At 47.3% G+C, this 7,631-nt stretch overlaps 1 long non-coding RNA gene across 1 annotated transcript; it reads right to left on the reverse strand.

Moving 5' to 3' along the window:
• Positions 1-636: 636 nt before the first annotated feature.
• LOC107111273 lies at positions 637-7,307 on the reverse strand. Its single transcript, XR_001482551.1, has 2 exons — positions 7,229-7,307; positions 637-1,615 (listed from the first exon to the last, which is right to left on the reverse strand). It is a non-coding gene; the product is annotated as an uncharacterized LOC107111273 (long non-coding RNA).
• Positions 7,308-7,631: the final 324 nt, after the last annotated feature.

Genomic DNA, 7,631 nt, shown 5'->3' on the forward strand with positions numbered 1-7,631 from the left:
ACTGTGGATGTTCCTGATGTGGTAACTATGTATCTTCAATGTGTAGTTAAGGCAAATTGCCCTAGCCTTTGTTATTTTGAAATCTCCTAGTCTGTTTGCTGTGCTCTGTACTGAATAAAGATCCTTCTTATTGCTAATTTGTCCTTGATGTTGTAACTTGGATTCCAAGTCTAAGTCTTGTGCCTAACCCTGACCACATACGCTACCATGGGAGGGTAAAAAAGCGTGCATCTCTGGATAGAGTTGCTACTGAGTTAAATCCCATATGCTAACTAAGGGCTGGAATCTCTCCCTTAGGAAAAGCAGGGACTATTGAAAAGAGATTCTGGTGGCATATTGTTCTGAAAACCAGAGAGGATATAGACCATCTCATGGTTTGTTGTTTAATGTACAGGATTCCCTCTCATCCCTGGACTGGCCTGGGTGGGCTAATCCTGTACAAGATCTTTCACCTCATCTACAACCCAAAACCCCCCCCCCCAAACTGGAAATACAGGAGATTGAACCTGTGACCTTCTGCATGCCAAGCAGATATTCTACCACTAAGACACCACCCCTCCCCATGATGTTGTCGATGAGATGAGGCAGGCTGACTAAAGAGATGTAGAAATAAATAAGGACTCCAAGACAAAGATATGGGATGCAACTTGAGTTTTAATGTGAAAGCAAATGGGCATGAATGATGAGCCCAGCTGAGAGTGCACAGAGCTCATAGAATAGTAGGTGTCATGTTCTAGAGGACCTTCTTTCCAATGAACACACGGAGGGAATGACATAAACCAAGTGGAACATCATGAAAGACAGTGCAGTTTCGATGTGCTGGTAACCAGGGAGAAATGGCCAGTGGCAAAGAAGGGACCATGCACCTCTACCAGTGGCTTCTTGTATGCATCTAGACTGGAAGATCCAGCGCCCAGCCCCAAAGCCACGTTCGGTAATGACAAACAGCACATGCATCTCCCCATAGTAGGGATAGCATATGCACATGTCATTCTGAACCTCTGGATTTGGGTCCAGATGTGCGTTCTTCCCCGAGAGTCACCACGTACACCACAAAAGCAGTGTACAAGGCTTTTCAATGAGGGAAATAGGTAAGAGAGATGTAATACTGATCAATAGAAAAGAGCCACCCACACATGTGAAAAACATAAGCAGAAGCAGACATGCATTGTCTTTCAAGGACTCAACAGGTTGGCTCCAGATGTGATGGTGGACATTCGACATTCTCAACAGAAGTGGCAACTTCTTCCGTGGCGCTGTTGGCATCTTGCGCCTGTCCCCTCCCATGCGGTCGCTGTTTTGTCTTGGTCTAATAACATGATCGGTTGGAGCAGTAGCTGTAGTTGCTGCTTGGCAGGGCCTGAGTGTAGAAGTTGGTGTTGCTAGCATACAGAGATCTGTTGCTGCCTCCGCTAGAACCATGGAGGACGTTGGCACATGGGTTGTGTTGCTCAATCTGGAATGGCTGGTCAGGGCAATAGAGAGCAGGCCCTGGGATAGTCAGGACGAAGGGTGGTGGCTGGATGGTCACTGTTGATGCCGGGCAGCTGGCGTAGCACTGGTTCCATGCTGCTCCACCACGGGTAGAAGACATCTTTGGAGGTTAGAGGTGGATCTGAAACAACATGGAGTCAGCACGATCTGCAGTTCCCGAAAGGGAGCTGAACGATCGCGACACACGCTGGCTTTAGGGCCATTTCAAGCATGGTATTGTTCCTACACAGGTGCTCAGAAGTATGGCTGTGAGAAAGCATGTGCCCATGCTCCCAGTTGTATAATTACCTTGGGTGCAAATTATCCAGAGGTAGTTTTGAATCTCCCCTCCCTGCTGCTTTGACCATAACACTCTGTTTTGATTTTGCTTCTCCCTTGAGCCACAGTTGGGGGATGGGTTCTTGTTCCCTCTAAGCTGTGGAGTTTTGTGAACAAAAATTCTACTTTGGGAGCTGCTGGCATTAAAGCTGTGAGTGAGCCATTTCACGACTGCATAAATTAGTCTGCTCTGAAGCCATCCTTCCTGAGCTAAGACAAAAAAGTGTGAGCTGGAGGCTAAAAAAACTGTGAGCTAGCTCACACTAACTCAGCTTAGAGGGAACACTGGCTTCTCACCATTTTTTGGATCTCGCATAATTGCGAGGGGGTTGTCAGAGTAATTAACAAAGAGAACTTTACATTTTCCTTACTAGAATTTGTGAGCAGTGACTCAGGAAAGCTCATCCCCTGCCACATATTTTGTTAGTCTAAAGACTCTTGAGAGCCAGTTTGGTGTAGTGGTTAAGTGCGTGGACTCTAATCTGGGAGAACCAGGTTTGATTCCCCACTCCTCCAGTTGCACCTGGCTGGATGACCTTGGGCAAGCCGTAGTTCTGATAAGAGCTGTCCTTGAAAAAGAGCAGTTTCTGTCAAGAGCTCTCTCAGCCCCACCTACCTCACAGAGTGTCTGTTGTGGGGAGGGGAACGGACGTTTGTAAGCTGCTCTGAGACATCTTTGGGTAGTGAAGGGCGGGGTATATATCCAATCTCTTCAGATATCTGAAGAAGCGAGCAGTGACTCACAAAAGCTCATCTCCTGCCCAGTGGTCCCTCTAAACTGAGTGAGTGTGAGCTAGCTCACAGTTGTTTAGCCTCTGGCTCACACATTTTTGTCTTAGCTCAGGAAGGATGGCGCAGCTCATCACCTATGTGTTGGAGGAAATGTGGAAGCATTGGAACGTACGCCCATTGTTGGTGGGAGTGCCCAATTATAAACTCTTTCTGGCAAGAAGTCCTTAATCAGATTAAAATTATTACAGGCTATGAAGTACCCATGAAGCCAGAGATTCTCTTCCTCTCCATCTGGAAAAATTCTCAAATTCCGCCAATCAGTAAAGATCTCATATTCAGCTTAATAGTTGCAGCACGCTCCTGCATAGCCGCCAGGTGGAAATCTCATCTTCTACCTACAATTGAGCAGTGGTACTTGAAAGTTTGGGACCTCTATATCCTCGAAAAAATTACAGACCATGTCAGAAGCGTTGAACACTTTCCTCAAAAAACCTCTTTCTCTTCAAAATGGCTACCCTTCTTTGAAATGATAACAGAACAAGACATCCAACCACACACACAAATTTATCTCAAATTACTTTACATCTAGACATTACAACCCTGAAATTAACAAATATATATACCACTGGTTGTTTATCAATTAGTTTATAATAACGCAGAATGCTGAAACAAATACTTTTTCTAGAAAATACTTCTCAAGTTAATTCTATTTGTGATGATATTATGGTTCTATTGCTTTGTATTTAAAGTACTTTGAAAATTTTGGAAGTTAATGTTATTTTATGATGTACCATATTGCTAAAATGTTAATAAAAAGTTTATGATAAAAAAAGGAAGGATGGCGCCACAGCAGACTAATTTATGCAGTAGCCAAATGGCTCGCTCACAACTTTAATGCCAGTGGCTCACAAAGTAGAATTTTTGCTCACAAGGCCCCACAGCTTAGGGGGAGCATTGCTCTTGCCACATATTTTGTTAGTCTTTAAGGTGCTACTGGACTCTTGCTCTTCAGATATCTGGAGAAGTGAGCAGTGGCTCACGAAAGCTCTTCCTCTGCCACATATTTTGTTAGTCTTTAAAGTGCTACGGGACTCTCATTCTTTTCTATTGCTACAGACAGACTAATACAGCTACCCATTTTGATTTGTTTCTCTGCTCTTCGCTGGTTTCCATATGCAATGTGTATGTTTTTTTTAAAAAAATATTTAAATGTTAAGTGGTTAAGTAGTTAATTGGTTAAGACGCTGAACTGCAGGCTGTGGAAGGTTGGTAGTTCAGCAGTTTGAGACCCGGGTGCCGCATGATGGAGTGAGTTCCCGTCTCTAGTTCCAGCTCCTGCCAACCTAGCAGTTTGAAAGCAAGAAATTGTAAGTAGATAAATAGGTACCACTTCAGTGGGAAGGTAACAGCGTTCCGTGCGCCTTGGTGTTTAGTCATGCCGGCCACATGACCACGGAAACGTCTTCGGACAGCGCTGGCTCTTTGGTTTTGAAACGGAGATGAGCACCGCAGCCCTAGAGTCGGATTCGACTGGCTTTCGAGCAAGGGAACCTTTACCTTTACCTTTAATTTGGGCAACCAGTGTGCAGTGACGCTCTATCGCTGCACAAATAAAATTACAAAACACATCAATTTTACAGGGGGGGGGGGAAATCAGGACAAGAAAAAGAAAACAGTGCGAAAATGGAGACGCACTCACTTCTGTTGCACAAGGGAGAAGGTGAGAAAAAATTGGGATTCGTGGAGGGATAGAAACAGAGGGCAGGAGAATTTCAAAAGCACACATAACATCGGGAAGAAGGCTGACACCTGAAATCAGATCCTGAGACCTGGAAGCACTCCTGCCCCGCCCAAACCTGAAACCCAGGCCTGAAAGGATGCTGACAGAGGTCACATCCCTTCCAGTGAGACAGAGAATGAAGCATGAGTCATGAATGTTCAGGAACTGTGGTCAAGGCCTTCAGACTGCTCGGCCTCATGCCAAGCATGCCTGCCTCCGTCCCTTTCCAAACATATGACGGGCATATCCCATTAAAAAGAGACTCTCCTAGCCAGGGGTCATTTCATAGAAAAAGAGGTGCAGGAGCTCATTAGCATAACTCATTTGCATATGCCACACCCCCTGACCTCACTGGAAGTGTGTCAGAAGGCAACACCCACCGCTCAGGCTCCACTGGACTCTTGTGGATTGCTAGCTATTCGGGGGGGGGGGCGGGCAGATCTGTCCTCGCAGAGGAGGGAGAGCTTGTACCTAAATAAAACTTCATTTTAAAAGTGCCATTGGACTGTTTCGGGGAGGGCGCGCTCTGCAACTTACCTGGCTGCTTCTTGCTCTGACTGAGGGCTGTTGGGAGCAGGGGGTGGGGCTTGTTGCATGTGCCCGCCCCCTGGGCTCTTTACTGCCAGAGCTCCGCTCCTGTGCGCTCCTGCAGGAAATGATCCCTGCTCCTAGCAAAGCTGAGGAAGAGCTTTCTCTTTCTGAAATCATGGGAAGCCAGTGCCAGTCAGAATGGACATATTACTGAGATGGCTGAAGGTTCTGACTCAAGGGCTGCGATCTTATGTACCTGAAGCGGCGGCAGACATACGATTCCCCCACGGATTAAAGGGATGCGATCAGACAGACACATCTGTCCAGCGTCCCGGAGTCGTTGGCGGGGAGTCTTGTTGCGCCACAGGAGCATTGCAAAAAGCCATCAGGGAAAGGTTAGTAGTATCCGGAATTGTGGGGCAGGCGGGCAGAAGTCTGATCGCGCAAACGCATGTCAGTTCGCCCCGGGGCAAACAGCCTGGCTTCCCGCCCGCATTTCCTTGGTGGTGTGATCGGAGCCCCGGTCAAGCAATGCCAAAAGAAAGGCATTAGAAAACTGGAACACTTTTGAAAGTCTTCGGGTCAACAGGTCCCCCCGACCACTGGTGGGGGGTAGGGTTGCCATCTCCTGGTTGGGAAACTCCTGGAGATTTGGCAATGGAACCTGAGGAGGGTTAGGAAGCAATCCTGGAGGGGGTTTTTTTTGGGGGGGTCATCTTCTGGGCATGGAACAGCGGTCACTGCCGGTGTGGAGGGGGACTTATTTGTGAATTTCCTGCATTGTGCAGAGGGTTGGACTAGATGACCCTGGAGGTCCCTCCCAACTCTATGATTCTATGAGGACAGGGACCTCAGTGGGGTACGATGCCCCCTCCAAAGCATCCCTTTTCTCCAGCGGATCTGATCTCTCTAGTCTGGAGAGGAGCTGTAATGCTAGAGGACCCCCAGGCCCTACCTTAGTGTCCAAGATCTGATGAGATCTAGCTAACCTGGCCTATCCAGGTCAGGATGTCATATAGGAAGAAGAAGAAGATAAAGATGAAGACGGAGAAGAGAAGGAGGAAGAGGAGATTGGGTTTATATCCCACCCTTCACTCGGAGTCTCAGAGCGGCTTACAAACTCCTTTCCCTCCCCCTCCCCACGACAGACACCCTGTGAGGGAGGTGGGGCTGAGAGAGCTCTTTCAAGAACTCTCCTTGAGAGAACAGCTCGGCTAGAACTATGGATTGCCCAAGGTCATCCAGCAGGCGCAAGCGGAGAAGTGAGGAATCAAACCGGGTTTCTCCCAGATTAGAGTCCACGCACTTAACCACGACAAATACAAATACAATACCTTTATTGGCATAAAATACTTAACCGCTACACCAAACTGGCTCTCACACCAAACAGAAGAAGGAGAAGAAGAAGAGTTGCTTTTTAAGCCCCACTCTTCCCTCCCCAAAGGAGTCTCAGAGTGGCTTACAATCTCCTTCCCTTCCTCTGACCACAACAGACACTCTGTGAGGTGGGTGGGGCTGAGAGAGCTCTGAGAGAGCTGTGACTGTCCCACGGTCATCCAGTTTGCTTCATGTGGGGGAATGGAGAATCATACCCAGCTCACCAGATTAGTGTCCTCCACTCTTGACCCTTACACCAAGCTACATGCATATTAAATACGATTCAACTTGAGGGGTCGAAAACTGCTTTCAGAGCACATGGCTCTAATTCCAGAACCAGTTATAGAAATTTGCTTAATTAAACCACAATGCCGAATGCACTCCATGGCAAAAGTCTGGGACAATTTAGAAACGTGAGAGGGAAGATCTGCTCACCCCGTCCAGGAATGGGAAAATATTAACTCAGAGATCCGAGTCATGTTTTCACATTTTCATGTTCGAGGATCAGAAGTCATGCACTGGAGTGCACATGCAAAAGCAGAGAGCAGGGAAGAAGAAGAAGAAGAAGAAGAAGAAAAAGAAGAAGAAGAAGAAGAAGAAGAAGGAGGAGGAGGAGGAGGAGGAGGAGGAGAAGAAGAAGAAGAAGAAGAAGAAGAAATTGGATTTATACCCCACCCTTCACTACCCAAAGGAGTCTCAGAGCAGCTTACAAACTCCTTTCCCTTCCCCTCCCCACAACAGACACCCTGTTAGGTCGGTGGGGCTGAGAGAGCTCTGACAGAAACTGCTCTTTTTCAAGGACAGCTCTTATCAGAGCTATGACTTGCCCAAGGTCATCCGGCCAGGTGCAAGTGGAGGAGTGGGGAATCAAACCTGGTTCTCCCAGATTAGAGTCCGCGCTCTTAACCACTACACCAAAGAAGAGACATCTCTGCCGCCTCGTGTCACCAAAACCTAGCAGATGTAGATGCCACCCTGGGACCCAAATGGACTTACCTTGTCCTATGTGAAGCAGAAAGGAAGATGAGTGGTTGGGAGATGCCTGGAGGAGCCGCTTTTTATATGGTGTGTCCGATTGCTGGAGGCCAATGAAGGCTTTTTTTATTAGGCTATGATGACCTGATCAGTTGCCACGGGCAACGCCCAGTTTGCCACCAAAGGGCAACGCCTCTTCCTGCATTATCAAAGACACGAGAATAATTACGCCACCATCATTATCTGTTTCTACTCCACTCAGCTATACAGCCGTATGGCTATTTCGCCATACCGGTTGCTCTGTGGGCACGATGCCATTGGTGTAATGTCTCTGGAATTATTCTGTGAACCAGCAATTCCAGATCGTCACATTGTTCATAGGACCGATGGTGTATCCATCACAAAAGTGTTCTCCAACATAGCA

This window comes from Gekko japonicus, unplaced genomic scaffold (genome assembly GCF_001447785.1).
Source record: "Gekko japonicus isolate JY-2015 unplaced genomic scaffold, Gekko_japonicus_V1.1 scaffold2558, whole genome shotgun sequence".
In the NCBI taxonomy this organism is placed as follows: domain Eukaryota; kingdom Metazoa; phylum Chordata; class Lepidosauria; order Squamata; family Gekkonidae; genus Gekko; species Gekko japonicus.